Source organism: Callithrix jacchus, chromosome 14 (genome assembly GCF_049354715.1).
Source record: "Callithrix jacchus isolate 240 chromosome 14, calJac240_pri, whole genome shotgun sequence".
NCBI lineage: Eukaryota > Metazoa > Chordata > Mammalia > Primates > Cebidae > Callithrix > Callithrix jacchus.
Window position 1 is genome coordinate 12,785,337 of NC_133515.1, and position 25,285 is coordinate 12,810,621.

General features: G+C 38.6%; 1 protein-coding gene across 7 annotated transcripts in view; it reads left to right on the forward strand.

Annotated features, from left to right (window-relative positions):
• Positions 1–25,285, forward strand: part of TMEM182 (transmembrane protein 182) — a 98,233-nt gene that overhangs the window by 27,415 nt on the left and 45,533 nt on the right. The gene's annotated exons all lie outside the window — the stretch shown is intronic.

A 25,285-nucleotide genomic window follows, 5' to 3' on the forward strand; every position in this document is an offset into this window, starting at 1 on the left:
ACACATATCCATACACATAAAGTGAGAGAGAGTGATTGTGAGGCCTGGTTGTCTGAAATCTACAGAGCAATTGGCAGGCTGGAGATTCAGGTCAGAGTTGCAGTTGCAGTCTCCAGTCTGAAGGCTGGAAACTCTAGTAGAATTTTTCTGCTGCAGTCTTGTACACATATACACACACACGTAGATAGAGTGGGAGAGTGATTGTAAGGCCTGCTAAGTCTGAAATCTATGGGGCAATTGGCAGGCTGCAGATTCAGGTCAGACCTGCTGTTGCAGGCTCCAATGTGAAGGCTGGAAACTCCAGCAGAATTTTTCTGCTGCAGTCTGAAAGCTGACTTTCTTCTTCCTCAAGAAACCTGTTTTTTGCTCTTTAGGTCTTCAACTGATTGGGTGAGGCGCACCTATAGTATAGGGTAGGGGGCAATCTCCTCTACTCAAAGTCAAGGGATTATAAATGCTAATTACATCTAAAAATACCTTCACAGCACTATTAAGCTGGTATTTCACCCAACAACTTGGCCATAGTCCAACCTAGTGAATATGTAACAATAACCATCACAGAACTCAACACATCTTTTCATGTAACTATTTTTCATCTTTCTGTTAAATATGTAATTCCATACATTACAATTTTATTTTAGTCTTGTCAAATAATATAGCATTTCCTTGTATCACATCATTAATAGGACACTTATGAAGAGGGTATGCAGTCTGGATAGGGAAAGAGGTGAGCTGACCCACAGCTGTGCTTGTCCACCAGGGTTTTTGGGCTTGAAGGACTGGGACCATTTTCTTTGTGAACATGTGTGGTATGGATGCTCCTTCCCATTAAAAACTGCAGGAGGCACCTCACTTACATTTGTCAAAACCGTTCTATCGTGTCAAATGGACTTAGAATTATACAAGCCTACCTTTCACTAGTCAGAGAAGAGATGGATGGCATAGGAAAGAATAGGAGAAACTCTTTGGTTTTACAGAAAAGTTACAAATGATCCTCCTTCCCCAACATTCTTACTTTTATAAATTGAACTGAAGAGCAATACAAGATTGACTTCCAGAACATTGGGCATTAGCATACATGTTAGTATTGTTGTTATTCATATAATGAGTCCTGTGGTAAGATAGGTATTGCAGGCACCACATATTTTTAAATGATCACATATTTGAAAAGCCTGCGCTTCAAGGAGACAGTGGAGAACTTAAAAAACAAAGTAATATAATCTGTGCATAATAATTATGATGAAGATGGATTGTAAATACATGTCAAAAAAATCATACTGCAATTACACTTAGAACCATTATGTAGCACTGCATTTAATTAGTGTGTCACTTTTTCGATCCAGTGACAAAACCAAATCCAATTTTTTAAAATTATCAGATTCCTCATTGGCACACATATTGGAACTCATTTGCTTTCAGAAACCTTGTCAATCACTTTAGGTAAAAATGATTGAGATTTCCAAAAATGTATTCTATAACAGAAACAGTATACACAAGTTTCATTCATCCTTATAATAATGTATAAGAAAATTTGATACAATGTTTGTTAAATTTTGTGTTGTTGTTGTTGTTATTGTTTGTTTGTTTCTTTCCTGTATCTAAGAGAAAGGCATAGATTTCATTGGAAGTTTTGTACCTGACTTCTCAGTATGGCTTCCTAGTTAATGAGACTACGTATTCCTCATTGTGCTTTAGAGCCACTATTTAGTTTCATGTAGCTTCACAATTACCCAGCATTAGATCCTTGCCAAGTCACCTTTGATTAACTGAAAGTGTCATTTATAAATTCTGATGTATTGTGGCCTGGCAAATTATTGGTGAAATGGCTTTGTAGTCTCCCGAGTTTTTACAATTGCAGTTAGCCAATATTGAATTCAGTGAAAATAATATAATGGTGTATGATTTTTCTGGAATAACTATTTTAGAATTATAGGATACTGCCAATGAAATTATCGTCTTTTATAATAAGGAGATTGGGAATTAGAGAAATCATGAGACTCTATCTTAATACAGCTGCTTATTGGCAGAACCAGTGCAAAGAACCAAGTCTCTGGCTCTTATTTTATCTATAATCACTACAATGAATGAAAAGGCTAATTGTAGTGCTTACTGTTAAAAAGTATGTATTTATTTGTATCTTAACAAAAGGACAAATTAAACTTACGTTGGCTCTTTCTACCTTTATATTCAACCCTGACTTGTGTGTATAAACAGGTTTAATTCAGTGTTTTCTTTCATTTAAAATAATCTTGAATACATATTCTGAAATTCAGTTATCCTCAAATCTAGTTATGTGAGTGATTGCCCAAGCCTAGTGAGGGTGGTTTAATTCGCAGAGTTGCTTTTGAGATATGCTTGTGTACTTTTAAGTCCATTAAACAATTCTGTTACCTTTGGAGACTTGTCAGAGTCTAGATTTTATGGTTTATGTTTATATTCAGTCACAGTTCACTTGTTTGGTATCATTTGGCACATGGTGTACTGGACAAAAATGAATTTTCAAGATAATTCAACGCCAAGTGAATTAATGTTTCACTTTCTCGGTGTCCCCATAGCCTTTGATGACCCCGCTATCAGAGTGCTCATTATGCTTAACTGGAATTGTTTGTTTACCTCAGTTCCTTCATTATTTATTTGAGCTCTCCAAAGCATATTTCCTGGTAATTACTAGATGCTTAAAAATATGTCTAGAATGACTATGCAAAATTACAGTTACTATTTTCAGCCATAAACTAGTTTGATTTTATTTTTCCAAGTGGAAATGTTTAGCAACTCAATTGCATACTTTTAGTTTCTTCTTAAGCAGAATGTGATGAACACCATTTCATCTTTTCTTGATGAGTTGGAACAAATTTACACTTACAGGGGTGAGCTACCTGACCTTCTTTAAGGTACTCCAGCTCAGTATCTGTCCCCTTGCCCCAGGACCTGTGTATATGCCTTAACCTTCCCCAAATGCTGTTGCTGTCTTCCTTCCTCCTCCTCTGTTCCTTTCTCTAACAGAGCAGGTTTATCCATCCAGCATTTTCCCAAGGAAGACTTCCTTACCTTCCCGTTACCCCACTAGTACATGCACTGGGCCAGGCTCTCTTTTATAAAACTCAGTCTTTAATTGGATAATTCATAGCAAGGTTTGAATTACTTACTCATGTAATTATCTTGTTCATGTACTTTCTTTCCAGTTCATTTCTAGGCTCCATGAGAGTGGGGGTCTTGTATGTTTGGCTCACTGTTGTATCTACTATAGACAAAAATCTGAATGCATATTTTGGGGAGACTTCATTATTATACTATACTGTGGTATTAATAGTGATGCCCTAAGTCACCACTGATGTGCAGAACTTCTTTAGCCATTTACTAAATGGACCTACATAGCTCTTTAAACATTCTTTTTTTTGGACAGGCATGGTGGCTCACGCCTGTAATCCCAGCACTTTGGAAGGCTGAGGTGGGCAGATCACTTGAGATCAGTTAGAGACCAGCCTGGTCAACATGGTAAAGTCTATCGCTACTAAAAAAAAATTACAAAAATAGAATTAGCTGGGTGTGGTGGTACATACCTGCAATCCAGCTACTTGGGAGGCTAAAGCATGAGAACTGCTTGAACTCAAGAGGCAGAGGTTGCAATGAGCTGAGATCTTGCTATTGCACTCCAGCCTGGGCAACAGAGCAAGCTCCATCTCAAAAACAATTTTTTTACATGCTTTTTGTAATTTTTGAACTTCCACATTGTTTTTGCCTGCCAGCTGTTTTTTGCTTTTGTTGTCAATGTTTATTTATCTAGTACTATTTGCTTGTCTTTTCTTCTTTTACCCTTATAAAAGTGTAAGCTGAAGTGAACAACGTGAGGCTATAAGCAGGGAGGCAGTGAGACAAGATGTTAACTGGCAATGCATTAGGCTGCAAGAACAGACAACAAACTGTAGCTCAAAAGGTTATTTTTTTCCTACAAAAAGAGGGTTGGAAGCAGCTTCCACAATGATGCTGCCAGGAACCCAGGCTCTGTCAACTTTTTCTTCTACCATCCTTGGAGGTGGACAGTCACCTTCATGCTCTTTCATCCTCTGAAAAGTGGAAGTGCTCCTAGAATTTAACAGTCAGTTTCTGCCAATATTTTATTCATCAGAACAATGCCACAGATCCCTCTGGTTGGAACATGTTGTTTTGGGCTGTCTAACAACACAAGAAGGAAATGGAGAAAGCCTGGGAGTGAATGAAAATCAAAATCATTCAGTGAATCAGTATCATCAGGGGTTGAACAAAGGTGGGACAGTAAAAATGAAAAGGAAATAAAGGATATAATTGATATGTGAGGAGTTAACATGTAAAATTAGCAGCCAAACAAAAAAGAGTTGGAGGGATCAATGATGATGAAGAAGTTTCCCTTTTAAATAGGTGTAATTCAGTTTAAGTAACGTACAGTTAAAAAGTAATGTGGAGGCCAGGCGCGGTGGCTCACACCTGTAATCCCAGCACTTTGAGAGGCTGAGGTGGGTGGATCACGAGGTCAACAGATTGAGACCATCCTGGTCAACATGGTGAAACCCCGTCTCTACTAAAAATACAAAAAATTAGCTGGGCATGGTGGCGCGTGCCTGTAATCCCAGCTACGCAGGAGGCTGAGGCAGGAGAATTGCATGAACCCAGGAGGCGGAGGTTGCGGTGAGCCGAGATCGCGCCATTGCACTCCAGCCTGGGTAACAAGAGCGAAACTCCGTCTCAAAAGAAAAAAAAAAAAATAATGTGAATACATACCTTTAAACTATAGGTGTTATTTTAGTGGATTTTTAACCCTTTTATATGCATATTATATTCTGTTTTAATCATCATAAACAAATGTCTATCTTGCTTTTCTATATTTAAAATTGACGTCTCAAATTTTAAATGTTAGTTGCCACCTCTACATCAAAAATAATTCTATGTATGTAGCATTTTTTTATAATTTGTATTTACTCTTTGGGTTATATTTCCATAAGTGTGAATAGTGAATCAAAACATAGGAATAGATTTTCTTTGATGTTGTTATTGTACCATAGTATGAAATTGCTCGCTAACTGGTACTAAATGTGAATGATTTTCAACTAAGGTAATTTGCTAAGGTGGACAGAAATCTGAGAGAGAAGAGGAGGGGAGTGTTTTGGTGATTTACTTTGGTTTGGACATATTCAGTTCAAGTTGATGGTGGAATACCAGTTTGTAATAATTCAGCAAGTAGCTTGATGTGCAAAACTGGTTTTCCTGAAAATCATTAATTATCACAGTTGATATTGATGAAAAATTGCAGAGGTGATTTTGATATCAAATATAATCCTAAAGGAAAACAATCATAGGAAAGAAGACAGTAAAATATAAATTATTCTTAGGGGGAGAAGGGAAGAAGAAAGACAGCCCACAAATGAGGGAGAGAAAGAAGCATTAAGAAACAAGTCAATGAGCAGTCGGTGCATTTGGTAAGGAGGCAGTGGTCTTCAATGTCAAATGCAGAATGAATGGGCATGAGAAGCAGGCAGGAAGGAATTGGATTCTAAGCCAATAATGCAAAAGTTCTCGTGGCCCAGTAGCTCCCTTCTCACCCAGGATTCAGCTACAGACACCCATTAAGGCTCCCTGTTCCAGACACCTACTTCTATCCTAAATCTGCCTAAGACTTCCAGATCATTTGCTTTGTATCCCATCCTGGTTCACTGCCCATTGTCTTAGACTGGACCTGAGGACTCCGTCCTGTTTACCCTGCAATGTCCTTCCTCCCTCAGGGAGCCAATTCCGTTTTCCTGCACATTTTGTCTCCTGAGAGCCAAAGCTTCCTCAGGTTTCCTCCTCCCTGCTTCTCTTCTTTCAGGAAGAGAGATCAGACAGCATTGACTTCACAAAGGAGTGGGAACAGAATGATGGGAATGTGAAAGCATACTCTAGGATGTTTGGGGGGTGACCAGTGCGGAAGTAGAGACCTTTTCAATCAGCCAACACTGTGGCTTGGAACACCAACAGAGCACAGCATTGCAGAGGGTACAGAGTCCTTAGAAAAACAGCCACATCCACACACAACAACTTTCTTTACCATACAAGGCAAAATAAAAGACAAGTATGAATGTCCTTATATTTGACAGTTTGAAACAACCCAGGAAACATTAAGGTTTGAGTCTAGAGTTTCTATAAATATAAATACTTCAATAATTTAGAGGCACATCAACATGTTGTAGGTATCTAATCTCATTGAGATACCCGCACTTCAGTCCCCACCCTGGTTTGCAGAATTGATTACTCTGGTGTAGCTGGGTCTTATTTATCAATGTTTTGGGTGTTCGTATATGGTGATTCTGGACATTGTCCTAAATATAGCAAATCGCTCCAAATACTTCCTCTCTGTTTTAGTTAGCTAGAAAAATCTATACACTGCAAAATTTAATGGAAAATGCAATTTAGTCTCTTTTTTTCCTGTAAATGTCAAGTACTTAGATATTTGGAAATGCCTAACATCAACATAATTTCCTGCTATTCGTTCAGACATTTGGGATCACACAGCCATGACCACACACACAGTATTATATTACAGGAGTGGCTGCAGTTCCTGAACAACAGCTGACTTTCATCTGGGACCTTAGCCCAGGCTCCGTTGCATACAGGTTTGGAGCCACTCCCATGGTGGCTCACTGGGCTTCTGCATGCTCTAGCTCTTAAGGGTAGAGTTGGCTTGAAATTTCAGGGCACAACTTCAAGGCTGTACCTAAAAATCACTCTTTTTCAGAGGGTACCATTTTGTTTTCCATACAATTTATTGTGGGCTTCTCAGAATTGGTTGGCAGTTTATGTAATATCTCTGAAATAATGGGAGGCAATTACTTTCTGAAAACAAGACCTGTGATTATCCCAGCAGCATGGCCTGTATTCCCTTTGCAAAGGACAGGCTTCCACTTCCACGGAGGCTCCAAGTGATTTCTGAAAATGCCCACCACACTCAGCAGCAGAAATGTTCTCTCATGCTTGGAACTCCTGATGCAGACAGCAGGATTCCAGCCTTGGCACTGTGGACACTGTGAGCCAGATGATTCTTTGTTGTGGGACTGTGTTGTGTATTGTGGGATATTTAGTAGCACCCATTGCCTCTACCCACTAGATCCCAGTTATGATAACTACAAATGCCTCCAGACATTGCCAGGCATCCTGGGTGTGGGTGGGCACAAAATCACCCTCTAATGGGAATCACTGGGGCTGTCTAGACATTTAGTCCCCAAACCTCTAACTCAGGCCCAGGATCTTCTTCGAAATTATCCTCATGCTGCTTACACTGTGTGCCCAGCTCCAAGTCTGGGCCCGAATATACACAAGAATAGCTTCCTTCTACTGCCTTCTTTGATGCACAGTATTCAAACCCCAAAGAGCAAGGAGCTGCCTGGGCCTCTCTTGTCTTGCAGCGTCATTGCTTCTGCCTGAAATTTTGAACCTTTTCTTAGAAGACAGCATCAACTAGAACCAGGGAAAAGCAATTATTGAGTGTCTGCTGTATACTGAGAACTGTTCTGGATGCTTCTGAATCAGCCCTAAATTCTTGCCCAACTTGCCTTCATTTTAATGGGGAGGCTAAAAATAAACAAAATAAGTCAGTCAAGCACTTGGAAGAAAGTAAAAGATGAGAGAGGTGTGTGTGTGTGGAAGGGACTTCAACATTAAGTAGGGTGACCAGGGAGGGGTCACGAACAGGTGAGGTTTGTTCCGAGGTAGACATCCCTGGGTCGAATGTGGGTTCTGTCATCCCACCAGCTGTGTTGGAAACTTCTCTAGTCCTTCTTTTGGGGACTAGATAGATGCTGCAGAGTATTTACCACAGGGACTGGCTTGTAGTAAAGGTTCTGTGGGGGTTACAAGCTGGGCTTCTGGTCCGTGTTCATCACCTAGTGCCATCACTTTGGGTAAGAGCAGCACTCGGGCAGGCTTCTTAATCTCCACAAACTGGTTTGTAAAAGGGAGATAAGAATAGTTTCAACCTCACACAGTTGTTTTCAAAATGAAAAGACATCATAATACCAATGCTTGGCAGAGTCGTTGCCACGTAGTTGGTATTCAGTAAATGTCAGCTATTCTTATGATGATATACCGATTTAGAGCACCAAAAATAAGACATCATTAGGGCACACAAATTCATCATAGCTTCTCCCTAGTGAAATGCTTTCTGCTCTTTGAAGGGTGTGTGTGTGTGTGTGTGTGTGTGTGTGTGTGTATCTCCTCACAAGTCATTTGGTGGACTTTCCAGCAAAGAGTTAGTGCTTCATAGACACGTATTCATTATTACCATCATCACCGTTATCCTAGTACATGGTAGTTAGTATTATGCTATCTGGGCTGACCAAGATATGTCACTCTTTAGCTGGTAATAGTGATTAAAATTTATTTAACAAATATTTTTTGTGTACATTCTATATGCCAAACCCTTTTTTTAGGTTCTGGGGAACAGTAGTCAAAAAAGAAAAAAAAAAAAAAAGAGATAAAGGTCCCTGCCCTCAGGGGGCTGACATTTGGGTGAGGGGAGTCAGATGAAGCAATGTAACTTGGCCAATTCCACAGTAGTTAGAAGATGACAAGTGCTCTGGAGAAACCTAAGACATGGACAGGGCTGGACACTAAGCAGATGGATATAAATAAGAACTCTGAACGTTGCCAGAGGAAAGCACGTCTCTGAGAAACTGACATTGGAGTGGGAACCAGAAGAAAGCGAGGGAGTGAGCCATGTGATGAGAAGAATGTTCAAGACAGAGGGAACATCAGATGCAAAGGCTTAGAGGCCAGGGCATACTTGATGGGTGACAACAGAAGAGAAGGTGGCTGGCTGGTGAAGAGCAAATGAGGGGTGCATAGAAGACATGGTCAGAGAGGCAGGTGGGGAGGCTGGGCTATTGTAAAGACACTGGCGCATTCTCTGAAAGAGAGGAGAGGGGAAGCTAAGGAATGCTTCCCATCTGGCATGACCTCTCCAGCTATGCAAAAGCAAGGGAGCAATCAGAGAGTCCAGTTAGGAGATTTGATGTATTCCAGATGAGTAGGACCAGGATATAAGGAGGCAAAAATGTGTTTCATTCTAACAGAGTCCTAATCAAATTATTTAACTGCTATAAGGAAATCTGTCAAATGGACATCACCTGGAAAAAAAAAATGAAACACCAAAAAACTGTGTATATATGGGCTGCTGTGTACTTTAAAATATCAGTCCTGGATTTTTTTGTTCTTGTTGTTAATTTTAGGTTTTTTTAAAAACCATTTTATTTTAGAAATTTTCACGTTTTTACAGAAGAGTATAAGGAACCCAAGGAGCCCATATGTTATCATCACACAAATTCATTAATTATCAATGTATTTATACATCTATATAAATCTATGTAAATAATCCAGACTGAATTATTTTAAAGCAAATTCCAAGCATTATGTACTTTCTGTCATAAATATGTCCATATGTATCTTCACAGATTTTACACTATCTGAGGTTTTATTATTATTATTTTTTGAGACAGAGTCTTGCTCCATAGCCCAGGCTGGAGTGCAATGGGGTGATTTTGGCTCACTGCAACCTCAGCCTCCCGGGTTCAAGCAATTCTCCTGCCTTAGTCTCCCAACTAGCTGGGATTACAGGCACACATAGCACCATACCTGGCTAAGTTTTTTTCTTTTTTTTTTGTATTTTTAGTAGGGACTGGGTTTTGTCATGTTCGCCAGCCTGGTCTCAAATTCCTGACCTCAGGTTATCCATCTGCCTTGGCCTCCTAAAATGCTGAGATTACGGGTGTGAGCCACCGTGCCCAGCCATTTTGAAATAATACAGATTTACGGGTGGTTGCAAAGATAGTACAGAAGTCCCCATGCCCACTCTCCTAGTTTCCTTCATTGGTTACATGGCTATAATGCAATATCAAAACCAGGAAACTGACATTGATACTATGTGTTTGTATTGTTCTGTGTCATTTATCACATGTGTAGATTCATGTGGTGTGAACACTACCCCTAAAATGATGTAGAACTATTTCATCCACACAAAGATATCCTCCATGTTACCTTTCATAGTCATTTCTCTGGCCACTTCTAACCAGCAACCACTAATCTGTTATCCATCTCTTTCATTTTGTCATTTGAGGATGTTATATAAATGGAATCAAATAGTGTGTGACTTTTTGAAACTGGCTTTTTTCCTAAGTGTATAGCCCTGGGATCCATCCAAGTTGTGGCATGCATCAATAGTTATTTATTTTTATTGGTAAGTAGTTTGTTTAACCATTCACCTGTTGTAGGGCATTTTGGTTATTTCCAGTTGGGGGCTATTACAAAGATTGTGTACTGCTTCTGTATGGATGTAAATTTTCATTTACCCAGGATAAATGCCCAGAAGTACAACTGCTGAGTCATATGGTAAGCAAATGTATAGGTTTTGAAAAAACTGCCAAAGTATTTTCCAGAGTAGCTTACTATTTTACATTCCCACTGACAATGCATGAGAGATTTAGGTTCTCAGTATCTTCACCAGGTGTTTTAATTGTCGCTAGTTTTTCACTTTATTTTTTTTAATTTAGATTTTTGGGTTTTTTTGTCTCCAGGTTTTTTACTTTAGCCATTCTTATAGCTATGTAGTAATATCTCAATTTGGTTTTAACTTACATTTCCATAAGGTCTAGTGATATAAAACCTCTTTTCATGTTCTTAGCTGCCATCTAGATATCATCAGTAAAATTTAGTATCTTTTGCTCATTTTCTCATTGGATTAGTTGTCCTTACACAGAGTTTTGAGAGTGCTTTATGTATGATAGATATGAATCCTTTTCAGATATGGTGTTTTACAATTTTCTGTCATTATATAGCATGGCTTTTCATCAGGAACTTTTGCAGAATAAAGGTGGTGAATATTGATAAAATTTAGTTTATTTTTTTAAAAAATAGTGCATGCGTTCAGTGTCATGTTTAAGGGCTGTTCACCATTCCTTAGATTTATCTCCTATATTTTCTTCTAAAAGTTTTATGGATTACAGTTAAATCTCCAATAAATTTTGAGCTAATTTTTGTATAAGGTGTTAGTCTCATTCTTTTTTGAAAATGTATGTCCACTTGTTCCAACACCCTTTGTCAAAAACTGTTCTTCCTCCATTGAGTTGCTTTCGCATCTTTGTCAAAAAATAGTTGATTCTACTCATATGGACTAATTTCTGGATACTGGATTCTGTTTCATTGATCTATGTCTCTATTCTGCTAGTACCACATTAACTTAGTTATTTATCTATCTAATAAATGCTGAAATTGGATAGAGTGATTCCTCCTATTTTCTTCTGTTTTAAAAAATTGTTTTACTTAGTCTAGATTATTTGTTTTATCTAGTCTAGATTATTTAACTTTCTGTATAAATTTGAGGATAATCTCTTGTCTATATAGCTACAAAAAATCTTGCTGAGACTTGCTGAATTATATTAAACTGACTTGTGGAGAATTGGTAGCCTCATTATGTTTAATCTTCTAATCCATGGACATGGTTTATCCCTCTGTTTATTTAGGTTTTCTTTGATTTTTTTCATCAGCATTTTGCAGGTTTTAGTACACAAATACTATGTGTTTTTTTACATTTCCAGCTAATGAATTCATTTTTGGAGCAATTGTAAACAATGTTGTATTCTCAATTTTATTCTTCATGTGTTCATTGCTCGTATATAGAAATGAAATTCTGGTTTTGTTTTTTTTTTTAAGGATAAGACTATTTTAACAGCAGTTTTATATTTACAGAAAATTTGAGTTGAAAGTATAGAGCATTCCCATCCCACCACCTAAACAGTTTCTCCTATTTAATAATTCTCCTATTATTAAATAGGAGAAACTGTTGCTTTGCTTTGGTACATTTGTTGTAATTGGTGAGCCAACATTGATCCATTATTATTGTCTAAAGTCAATAGTTAACATGAGGGGTCACTCTTTGTGTAAGCATTGAATGAGTTTTAACAAGTGTATAATGGCATGTATCTACCATAGTATCATACAGAGTAGTTTCATTACCCTAAAAATCCTCTTTATACTGTTTATATATCACTTTCTGTCCCCAAACCATGTCAACCACTCACCTTTTTGCCATCTTCATAGTTTTACCTTTTTCAGAATGTCATATAGTTAAAAATCACACCATATGTAGCCTTTTCAGATTGGCTTCTTTCACTTAGTAATGTGTATTTAAAGTTCCTCCATGTCTTTTCATGGCATGATAGCTCATTTCTTTATTGTGATAAATAATTTTTCATTTATGGGTGTATCATTGTTTATGCATTCATCTATTGAAGCACATCTTGGTTGCCTGTAAGCCTTGGCAGTTACTAATAAAGCCGCTATAAACATTTGTATGCAGGTTTTGATGTGGACGTAAGTTTTTACCTCTGGGATAAATACCAAGGAGTGCAACTTCTGGATCATATGGTAAGAGCATGCTTAAAGAAGCTGCCAAGCAGTCTTCCAAAGTGACCATACCATTTTGCATTCTCACCAGTAATGAATGAGAGTTACTGTTGTTCTATATCCTTGTCAGCATTTGGTGTTGTCAGTGCTTTTGGACTTAGCCATTTGAATAGGTGTGTAGTAGCATCTTATTGTTTTAATCTGCAATTCTCTAGTGACATATGATGTTGAACATCTTTTCTTATGCTATTTACTATCTGTATTTCTTCTTTTGTGAGGCTTCTCTTCAAATTCTCCCAGTTTCAAATTGGATTATTTGTTTTTTTATTCCTGAATTTTAAGATATCTTTGCATATTTTCAATACCATTCCTTTATTAGATACATGTTTTACAAAAAAAATTCTCCTAGTTTGTGGCTTTCCTTTACATTTGCTTAACAGTGTCTCAGAGAAGAAATTTTAAATTTTAATAAAATCCAAGTTGTCTTTGTTTTTCTTTCTTTGGTGATACTTTTTGTACTGTTTCTAAAGAGTCATTACCCAACCCAAGATCACCTAGATTTTCCCTTATTTTCAAGGAGTTTTATGGTTTAACATTTTACATTTAGATCTGTGATTTATTTTGAGTCAAATTTTGTGAAAGGTATAAGATCTGTGTCTAGGTTCATTAGATCACATATGGATTTTTAATTGCTTCAGCACTATTTATTGAAAAAGCTTTCTCCACTGAATTCCCTTTGCCTTTTTGTTAGATTAGTTGAATATATTTGTGTAGGTCTCTTTCTGGGCTCTCTTTTCTGTTCCCTTGGTCTATTTATTCTCTCACCAATACTTCAATTCCCTTGTTATTCTAGCTTGATAGTAAATATCGAAGTTGGATTGTGTCAGCCTTCTGACTTTATTTTTCTACTATGATAGATTTTTAAATATTTAGCTTGTTTTCTTGCAAATATATTGAATTTACTTACTAGTTGTAGGAAATTTCTGGAGATTTTTGGAGATTTCCTACTTAGAAAATCATGTCATTTGCAAATAGGGATAATTTTATTTCTTCCTTCTTATTTAAATGTCATTTATTTCCTTTTTTTTCTTCTTTTGCCTTATTGCACAGACTATGACTTCCAGTACTATGTTTCTGTCATTGATTTCTAGTTCATTCCATTGTGGGCAAAGAACACAATCCATATTATTTCAATTCTTTTAAAATGGTTGAGATTTGTTTTACACCTGGGATATGATCAGTATTGGTACATATATTACTTGGTACTTGAAAAGATTGCATATTATGTTGTTTTATTGTGTTCTATAAATGTTCATTAGATTCTATTGATTGATGGTGTTGTCTACATATTTTATAATTTTCTGTGTAGTTGTTCTATCAACTAGTAATAGAGAGGTGTCAAAGTCTCTAATTAAAATTGTGCATTTATCTGTTTCCCTTTTCAGTTCCACCAGTATTTGCTTCACATATTTTACAACTTTTTTTAATACATACACATTTAGGACTGCTATGTCTTCTTAGTAGATTGAACTTTTTATCAATACATGATATTTTTAGTAGTTTTCTCTGTGGTAAAGTCTACTTGATCTTATATTAACATAGTGACTCCCATATTCTTTTGATTAATATTTGAATGATATAACACTTTTCATTCCTTACCTTCAACTTACCAATATCACTAAATTTGAAGCAAGTGTTTATAGACAATGTATAGATGAGTGATTTTTTTTTAAATAAGAATCCAGTCTGGGAAGCTGTGCCTTTAGTTCAAGTATTTAGACCATTTATATTTAGCATTATTATTATGTTATGGCTTAATTCTGTCATATTGATTTTTGTCTTCTGCATGTCTCTGTTTTCTTTTCCTGCCTTCCTAGAGGTTACTTGAAATATTTTTAGAATTCTATTTTGATTTATCTGTAGTGGTTTTGAATATAACTCCTTGTATAACTTCTGTAATCATTGTTTTAGCCGTTACATCATAAATACATGTTATTACAGTCTATCAATGTTGACATTTACCAATGCAAGTAAAGTGCAAAACGTTACCTTCTTTATGTTTCTTTACCCTCCAGCAACTGTAATTCTCACATATTTCTTTCATATATGTTGAGAACTACATGCAAGACTGCTTTAATCATCAAATATCATTTAGAAACCTTAAGAGGAGAAGGAATACATATTGTATTTACCCAAATTTTCACTCTTTCCATTGTTGTTGCTTCCTTTCTGGTGTTTTCTATTATTTTGCTTTTGTTTAGAAAACTCCTTTTATCATTTTAGTAATTGTGTTGGTGACAAATCTTAGTTTCCATTCCTCTGAGAATGTCTTGATTTCTCTTTCACTACTGGATTATATTTTTTGCTAGGTATAAAGTTTGGGGTTAACATTTTTTCTTCACTTTAAATGTTATGCCACTTTTTCCTGACGTCCATGGTTTCTGATAAAATATCCACTGTCATTCAAGTTGTTTTTCCCTCTATGTAAGGTGTTGCTCCTCCATCCTGCTTTGAGGATTTTTCTTTGCCCTTAGTTTTCATAAGTTTAATTATCACATGGTTTGGTATGTATTTCTTTGAGTTTATCCTGTTTGGACTTTGCTTAGCTCCCTCAATACTTTCGATTTATGTCTTCTGATGACTTTGGAAATTTTCAGTCATTATTTCTATGAATACTTTTTCAACCCTGTCCTATTTCTTCTGCTCTTCTGAGACTTAGGAGACATGACTGTTAGGCCTTTTGTTATAATTCTACAGATCTGTCAGTTCTTTTTTATTTTTTAAGTCTATTTTCCTTCTGTTTTTTAGATTGGATAATTTTCATTACTCAATCTTGAAGTTAACTTACTGTTTTCTGTCCTCTTCATCCTGCTGTAAAACACATATATTAAGTGTTTCATTTTAGTATTTATATCTTTCAATTCTAAAATTTCCATTTGGTTCTTCATACTTTCTATTTTATTTTTTAAATTTGATTCAAGCGTTTTGACATTTGCCATTGAAGCCATTTTGTATCATGGCTATTTCAAAATCTTCTTCAGATAATTTCATCATCTCTGACATCTTAGCATTCCTGTCTAATGATTATTCTTTTTCACTGAAATGGTGATTTTTCAGGTTCTTGATATTACTAACAGTTTTTTATTGAAGCTTGAACTTTCTGAATATTACAAGTCTATGGATCTTATTTAAATCTTTTGGCTTCCTTTGATACCACTCCTGTGAAGGAAGGAGTAGACATTGTCTTATTAATTCCAGGCACCCCAAACCCAAGCCTCTTCTGTCATCTGTGGTAGAGAGAGAGTCCCTGTTCCTGCTGAGTGCTAGTGATGGTTCTGGCATCCCATGATGCTTCCTCTGATACCAACCTAGCTGGACAAGGCCTCATTACAGCTCTAATCATAGTCTCCTCTGACAAAGGTGGTGGTGGGGCATTATTCAGTGGGGTGGAGAGGGTCCTGACCCTCCACTAGGCCTCCCATGACACCACTCTAATTGGAGGGGCTGCCTAATTTCTACCTCTTTGGAGTGGAAGTCTTAGCACCCTATAGGGTCTCGACTGTCACTGTGGAAGGTGACCTCATTGCCACCCCGTAGGGATGAAAGTCCAGGCTTCTTACTCAGCTCCGATATTACTTGGACTTGTGAGGGGTAGAGAGGATGTGGTTGAGACCCCTTGTTACAAACTGTGGAGAGGAGAGTGTACACTCTCTTTTCAGTTTTTGCTTGTGATGGTGGGACGGCAGTGTTTTGTAGTGTTTGGTCAAAGCAGAGGGGTTGTTTTCTAAAAGATTTTTGCCTTGGCATGCTATTCTTTACTTGGTTCATTGGATGGGCATTTTGTTTGTATTTTAATCTGTGCCCATTGCTGATTCTGGCTTGCTTGCTTTTCCATCATGAATACATGGGCAATAAGAAAACCCAGGGGATTCACCAGGCACAGTACTGTTCCTTGGGTCCCAAAGTCCCTCGCTGGCCTGTCTTCTGCTGTCTTCCTTCTAGAGACTCCTTATGCTTGTTTTATACATAATGTCCACAGTTATTAGTTGTATTTACCAGGAGGAATAGAGACAAGTGTGTCTACTTCATCTTCCTGGAAGCCAGGGTTAACTTTATGTGGTCATATTCTGAAGGAACAGCTGACTGGATTAACTGATGGGCTGGGTGTGGGGTGTAAAGGAAAGAGTAGTCATTGATGATGCTTTTTTGTCCTGAGCAACTGGAGGGATGGAGTTGCTATTAGTAGAGATAGAGAAGGAAGACTGAGGTTGAGCTGATTTTTAAGAGAATGAATTGCAATTTTTGAACATGTTACATTTCAGATACATAGTGGAGTTATTTTGTAGGCTTTTGGATTGCAGAGTCTGGAGTTAAAGGTGGAGGTCTGGGCAGGAGCTGCTCATTTGAGGGTCATGACATGGAGGTTATAAAGCTGTAGGACAGAACAAAACCACCCGAGAGTGAGTACAGAGAGAAGGGAGATCAGACTAAGGACTGAGCCCTAGGATGCTCATTGTAACTAAGTCAGGGATAAGAGTAGGGGCCAGCAAAGGAGACTAGGGATGGGTAGCTTGGGAGGTAGGAATCATGATGAGTGTGTTTCTCAGGGCAGGGAATGATAAGATGGACCAAAGACTGCTAAGAAGTAGAGGAAGGCACAACTGAAGTCTGATCCTTGGATTTATAAGTTGTCCAGAGTAATGTAGAAAAATGTTTGACCTAAGGTTTTACCTTCTGGAATTTTACTTATCAAGTTCACCATCAAATTTTAAATCATTCATAAAAGGTAAACGTTAGTAGTGCTTGAACTCCAGTGCTGGGATGAGGAATTTGACCCAGTGAAATTGTCAACAATTAAAACCATAGACTGCTCAAAGGCACATAGTAATTTTATCAAAGCTATATCTTTATTTCTTGTTTCTTCTGTCTACTTATTGAAACCTGCTAACATATTGGCTGGGCACAGTGGCTCATGCCTGTAATCCCAACACTTTTTGAGGCTGAGGCAGCTGGATCCCCCCTGATGTCAGGAGTTTGAGACTAGCCTGGCCAACATGGTGAAACCCCATCTCTACTAAAAATACAAAAATTAGCTGGGGGTGGTGGCTGGTGCCTGTAATCCCAGCCACACAGTAGACTGAGGCAGGAGAATCCCTTAAGAGGCAGGAGAATTGCATGAACCCAGGAGGAAGAGGTTACAGTTAGCCAAGATCTCACCACTGCACTCCAGCCTGGGCGACAAGAGCAAAACTCCTTCAAAACAAAAACAAAAAACATAACAAAAACCCGTTAACATATTTATAATTTATAAAATAGAAAAATAATTTTTGTTTGCTATTTTATAAAAATTTATTAATACCAAAATAAATGACTTTATTTAATTTTTATTGCAAATTAAATGAAATGATGGAAACATATGTGGGGCTCATATTATATGCAATCATACTTTACTTTTTATATATTATTCCCTTGAATCTTTATCTACTGCTTCACAGTACATGAAGATTCACCTGAAAGCCAAGGATTTCATCTGAAGTCAGGGAAACAAAGAATTTAGATCTCTCACCCAAAGATCAGTGAGCTGCCTCTATTTCTATAACTTTCTTTGTAATCAACTTTAGTAACATTTACAAAATATTTATGTTTTGTGCTCTTCATGAGCAATCGTCACTTTAAAATGTGATCTGTTTGTTAATTAAGGAAGATTTGGTAAGTTCTATTATTTTACTTTTTAGATTTGGTATAGAGCGTCAATATCAGGTTTTTGTTTCTTTGTTTTGTTTTCTATTTAGAAACAAGTTTGGGGGGTATGGAGATAAAATTACAATGACTTTTGTTTTGAGATATAGTTTTTCTCTTGTTGCCCAGGCTGGAATGCAATGGAGCTGTCTTGGCTCACCACAACCTCTGCCTCCCAGGTTCAAGTGATTCTCCTGCCTCAGCCTCCCGAGTAGTAGGATTACAGGCATGCATCACCACACCTGGCTAGTTTTGTATTTTTAGTAGAGATGGGGTTTCTCCATTTTGATCAGGCTGGTCTTGACCTCCCAACCTTAGATCATCTGCCCACCTTGGCCTCCCAAAGTGCTGGGATTACAGGCATGAGCTACTATGCCCTGCCCACAGTGACTTTTAAATGTAAATATTTTTAAATATAATTGATTTTTATCAGATGCTTTTCCTGTTACCCAAATTCATTGCTTCAAGTCTGTATAGAGCCAAGGCCAAGGCTGTTATTTACACCAACAAACCATATATTTAATATTGTTAAGGAAAGTGAAATGTCTTACGGAAAGCAAAGTGTTAACTTGTTTCCAGAGCAACAGCTGTTGTTATGCACTATGGAGGGTATTTGCTATAACAGCTTGCTATGTTGAGTTGCTAGAGAGGAAGTCTTCCAAAGATATATCCTATCACTGCAAATAAATAAGGAAAATGAAACCCCCTCTTAAACCATGTACAGAGTAACTATGGGAACACTATGTTTGATTTTTGCACTGATTTCCTGTGTAAAATGGGCAATTTTAGAAGGCTGTTTTTTTCAAGTAGAAATTTGAAAGTTCAATGTATGCAGTTCATTATCTAAAAGAAATATTGACAATCTGCATGCTGGGACTCTCAGTGGATGAGTCGGAAGTGACTTCTGATGCTGTTGATTCTCTTTTTATGGAGAAGCAAGCAGAAAATGAAGGAGGCCGGTTAAGTGAGTTGCTTCTAAAGAAGGCACAGCAAGTAGTTGTCAGGTCAGCGAGGACAGCTCAAGGCTGCCAGCAGACATTTCCACCACATTCCTTTAGCTCCATCCCTCGAAGAGCCAAGCCCATAAAAGATGCCCAGGGAGGCACTGCACTCAGTGAATGCTGACATTAAACACCAACCATCTGTTGGGTGCAGAGGTGTGTTCTTGTAGTTTCAGTTACTCAGGAGGCTGTGGTGAGAGGATCTCTTCAGCGCAGGAGTTTGAGGCTATGGTGAGCTGTGATCATGTCTGTGAACAGCCCTGCACTGTAGCCTAAGCAACGTAGTGAGAAGCTGTCTCTAAAAAAAAACCAGTGATCATGTTTCTTGATAAGTAAAGAACACACAACCCTCTGCCCGTGAATAAATAAACTGCACACATTCGTTCTGGGATAATGAGGTATGCTTGTCCTGCCAGAGATGCGAGCTATGTCTAAGCTCTCTTGTCTGTCTCAACGAGACACTGCTCTTACCCTGGCTGTGCTAGCATGCCCTGCGTATGTGATTCATATCCCAAACTACGCAGGTCTTGATTCTGAGCTGGCCAAGTATGTTTCCAAGGCATCTGCTGGCAGGTATAGGCCACTACTTGGAGGCACAGTCCTTTCAGCCTATCAGCTGACAGTTACTCTTATCTCTGTATCTTTATTTTCTTCCTAGAAACTTTTTGCACCTCTCCCTTTTTATTCAAATGTCTCTACAAGGTCCCTTGATCATGTCAATTTCTCCACTAGGTAGACTAGCTTCCATAAAGTACTGTCAGAGTTTTCCATGCCTTTGTCCCATTGTATTTTACCATTTAAGAAAAAAACATCAGGAAAATATAAGGTTCTATAATAAAGAAAAGAGAGTATGAGTTTTTCTACTTTCTTTTTTTTGGTCTATTTTTCTTACTGAAAACCCTCCCATGCGAAACCAGACTGCAAGCATTTTGTCAGTGGTTTTGACATTGAAGGATTGAAGCTCCATGTGGACAAACAGCCAATATTAAGTTAATCAGTGATTTTATTTTTTAATATTGTCATAGGAAAGGCATCCAGATCCAGACCCCAAGAGAGGGTTCTTGGATCTTGTGCAAGAAAAACTTCAGGGTGAGTTCACAGAGTAAAGTGAAAGCAAGTGTATCAGGAAAGTTGAGGAATAAAAGAAGGACTATTCCATAGACGGGGTTGCAGATGTCCATTTTTATGGTTATTTCTTGTTTATATGCTAAAGAAAGGGAGGATTTTTCATGCCACCCTTTTTTAGACCATATAGCTTAATTTCCTGGCATTGACAGTTGTAAACTGTCATGGCACTGGTGGGAGTGGAGCAGTGAGGATGACTAGAGGTTACTTTCATTGTCAATTTGGTTTTGGTGGGTTTTAGCCGACTTCTTTACTGCAAACTGTTTTATCTGCAAGGTCTTTATGACCTGTATCTTGTGCCTACCTTCTGTCTTACCCTGTGACTTAGAATGCCTTAATCATCTAGGAATGCAGCCCAGTAGGTTTCAGACTCATTTTACCCAGCTAGAGATGGAGTTGCTCTGGTTCAAATGCCTCTGACAATATCATTTGTGTAAAAAGTTTATGTAACTTGGGCCAAAATGTTCCACTGAAAAAATGAGCACATTATAAAAGGATCATTATGATGTGTTCCTTGCATTCTCCCTCCAGCTACTTCCCTAACACGGAAGCTTTTCACTGTTCTGCACCTGCAAGCTGAGCTCCTCCAAGCACCCCTCCACACCCATCCTCAGTCCCCTTTCTTCTTGCTGCCTGCTCTGCTGCTTGCATTTTTAGGCCAGTCTCACTCTCGCCTTTAAGAATCACCTCCCGCAAAGAGCCTTTATGCAATATACCAAGATTGCAGCAAGCACCGTTTCTCTATTCTTGCATAATAAACCGTCCATAGACTTTCCTTGCACTTGGCATAGCTGATAGCCATCTAATTGTGTATTTCTTTCCTCTTAGACTACTTGATGGTACATATTGTACTTTTTCGTAGTATATCACCAATAAGTGCTCACTTAGCCTAGCACAGTACCTGATACAAGGTAGATTTTCAATCAGTGCCAAGCGTGTGAATGAAAGAGTGGAACTCAATTTAGCTGTTAACCCTCCTTTTGCTGGGTGTCTTATAATACAAATAGAGGGGAAAATATCAAATCATTTTAGTAGTATGAAATTTTTGAACTAGCTTTTCTGATACAGAAATTGTAGAAACTACTTTTAATTCAGATCCCTAAGAGAAAGATTCCAGGATGTATGATAACAGTATAATAAAAGACTGTAAGTTTCCCTGGGGAAATGTGATTTCTTGGATGCTAGATGTTTGTAGAGGCAAATCACCAAAAAATTATGCAAATGAAGACTCAGGGTTCCTAGAATATTTAGAATATTTACAACTAAGTAAATAAGCCTTTGCTATAATTATTTTCTACTGTCTGTACAAAAGCCAAAGCAAACAAATTCCAGTTTAGTGGGTAAAAAAGTGTAATAATAAAGTGGTCCTAAAATGTTCCTATCATGGCTTAGTCTGAAAGACCACAAGTCTTTTCAGTTATAAATCAATTTTTTGTTAAATCAGTGAATGAGGAAATTCATCTCTTCTGGCAGTTTTAGAGTTGGGCAGGAGCATTTACAGAAATCCCTGATGTTCTTGATTTATTTGAAGCACTGGAATTCAGACAGATGGAGAGGAAGGTTACATAGCGCTCAGCAATCTTACTTAGTACTCAGGTGTTAACATATCCCTTGATGCCTCAGCTTTTCTTTTTCCAAGGCCTGCTTCTCTTTCATAGGGATTTACATGATAAAGACTCTGCAAAGTTTGTGACAATGATGTCAAGATCCTGGATTCATTTTCATTTTGAATGAGTTTCCAACATTCTGTTTGATGGCCATTGAATATCTCATTAACCCTGGGATTACAGGGGGTACTGAGTGGTAAATTATGGATTCCCTACTTACTCATATTTTATTGAACACCTATTACATGCCAGGCATAAAGATTCCACTGGGTTTAGAGAGACGAATGAACAAGACTGAGTCACAGACACTCACAATCAGGAAGTGGAGGTGCATGTATACAGGGAATGGCAGTACAGTGCTCAGTCCAGTGACTGGTGTTTGGTTAGCACTGACCTTCATCCCAATCATCCTAACTATAAAATAGGTATTATCATCACACTTTGGGGAAGGAAACTGAAGCATGAAGAAGCCAAGTAATTTGGCCAAGTTTACATACCTGGTAAAAGGTATTTCAACTCTTGAATGTACTTCTATTCCGACTGATTCTACCCTCTCCTGCCTTTAGTAGAGGTAAGGAAGTAACTCTCTCCATGATGTCTCTTTAAGGAGAGAGAGAAAGATCCTTTCTCAGATGAAGAAGGAGACGTGTTTTCGTCAGCTGGGGCTACTGTAACAAAATTGCCACAGTCTGGCAGCTTAAACAAGACATTTATTTCTCATCACTCTAGAGGCGTGAAGTCCAAGATCAGGGTGTCAGCATGGCTTGGTTTGAGGTGGACTCTCTTCAGGGTTACAGATGACTGTCTTTGTATTTTGTACCCTTGTGGCAGAAAGAGAATGGTTTCTCTCTTCCTCTTCTCATAAAGTTACTAATTCCATCATGGGGGACCCTACTCTCATGACTTCATCTAAATTTATTTACTTCCCCAAGTCTCCATCTTCAAATTCTCTCAAACTTTGAGGGTTAGGGACTCAACATGTGAATTTGGGTGAGTGAGTACATTCAGTTCATGATAAGTAGGAAGGCTATTTATTCTAGTTAGAAGAAACAGTATTTCAAAGAAAGGCCTTGAGGGATGGTAATAACCTTTTCCCTTAGAAGACTCCAGCGCATTTTCAAAATCTCTAGGGAAGGTGGTAGGAGGAGTCAGAATGGGAAGATTTGAACCTAGAAGATACAGAGGGATAAGTGCCATCCAACTTTTGAAAAACACAACAAACATAAGACTAATGATAGTGGACTCTCCAGACAGCCCTGAATTAAAATCTCGACCCTATCCTTTACTGGCTGTTTAATTTGTGGAATGTGTCTTAACCTCTCTGAGCCTCATCTGTAAAATATAACATAGAGATTGCTGGGAAGACAAAGGAAAGAACACGTGTGAGAGCTAAGCCATTGCCTGACATGCAGAACCTTGTCATTAAAAGTAGCCGCTCAGAGGGACCAGGAGTCTTACCTTTCTTAATCCGGCTGTGTATCACAGTGTCCCAATGGACTTTATTTTTTAAAACTTATTATTTTAAAAGATGGTTTATTTTTGAGAGACAAGGGTGGCGGTAGAGGATGTCTTGCTATGTCGCCCAGGCTGGATTTGAACTCCTGGGCTCGAGCTGTGTAACAGGGATTACACAGTGTGCCACTGCACCCAGCTTTACTGGGCTTTAGAAAAGACTGATGCCTGTATCCACCCTTACAGATCCTCATTCAGCTGTTCTGGTTTGGAATCCTAGCATGGGTGTTATGTTTTGCTCTCCAAGTAGTTCTAAAGTGTGGCAGCAATGGGGGCCACTGACCTGCCTCCCCTCCCTACTGAAGGAGTCGCGGGCAGGGAGGACCTTGGAGCTGGAGATTAGGCCGGGCTGCTTACCTGGTCCCCGGGGATGGGTACTGAGTGGCTTTGTACACAGGACCTCACTTCCTCAGCCCTGTGACTTTGAAAATGCTGGCGGCGGCTGTTTCCAAGTTGCATTGGACTATTACTCCCGTTACTGCAGCCACCACCCATAGGACCACGAGTACAACAAAACCACCCTTCCCAGCACCCGGGAAGCCTCCCTCCTTATCCCCAAGCTCCTTAGAAGGAGCAAGTGAGATAATGAACATGGGTGTGCTCTCAACTCTTTGTGAGGAAACCCACGCTTCTCCTGCTTCAAGGACTTTTCCAAGGTCACTGCCAGAATGGAAGGTGGAATCCTCCCACTTTGGCCCAGCGTGCTTCTTCCTTGAAGCATCTCCTGAGTTGGGCAATGTTTAAGGGAAGGAGGTAAATAAACTCCATCTGATCTCAGAGTTTTCAGCATCCAGAAAATAAATCAATGGGCCACGCCGAGCGCTGGACTTTGCTTGGCATGTTCACGATGGTGGGGTTCACATGCAGAGATACTGTACAGCCTGTCCTTCTGCTTTGGTGCAGGCGCTACCATATTTTTAGACCTGCCTGACACTGCCAAGACAAGCAGAGTATGGAGATGAAGGCCAGGCTTGCTGGCCTGCTCAACAGAAGCACATTGCTTAAAGCAAGGCGACATATGCTGGCGGCCCTCATTTGCTGCGAGGGAGGTGGGGGGGAGTGGCGTGTTTTGTTTTGGCCTCATTTAGAACATTTTATAGCACTTCACACTGCGTGTGCTTGAGGATGTGTCGAAACACAGGATTAGCTTTATGAACTAGCTTTGTGGGTGTCTGAGGCAATATAGCAAGTTTTGAAAAATGAATAACACTTAAGTTTATCTTTAAGCTGCAAATAAAATATTTACATTTGTGTACATACAACAAAATCACTTATCAAAACACTGCAGATTTGGAATTGTGATCGTTTGGGTTGACTTTTCTCTCTATACCCTCTATGAAAGAAGGTTTGTTCTGCAAATTATATTATGCAAAATGAAGAGGAAATTTTTAAATATCTTAACAGAACAAACTGGTTTTGCTTGCAAATGAAAACCCATAGAGACATTCTTGATTCTTCCTGGTTTCTCACCACCTGTAACAACAGGAACACAAAAGCTTATGTCATCTCCCTCCCAACTGCTTAGCTCTGGGTCACTCTTTTATGAGCTCCCACTTGGGTTTGCTACAATAGCTACCTTAACTAGCTTTCCTTGTTCTATTCTTTATCCTGGCAGTTCATTCTCCGTATATTTACAACAGGGAGGCTCTGATACCAGTTGGACTGATATCTCTTATTAATGGTCTTGAGTGACCCCCCTGACACGCATGTGATAGGGGATCGGCTCTTTGGAAGGAAAAACAATGCCTCAACTACTTTTCCAGGTTGCCCATTTTCTCTTCCCCTCATCCACCTGGTGGCAGCTGCAGGGAGCAGCTTCCTACCCCACATTCCATGAAATTCTTTCCCTCTATGATTGGGATAGCCTTGCTCCTGCTTTCTGCCCCATGCACTGCAGGC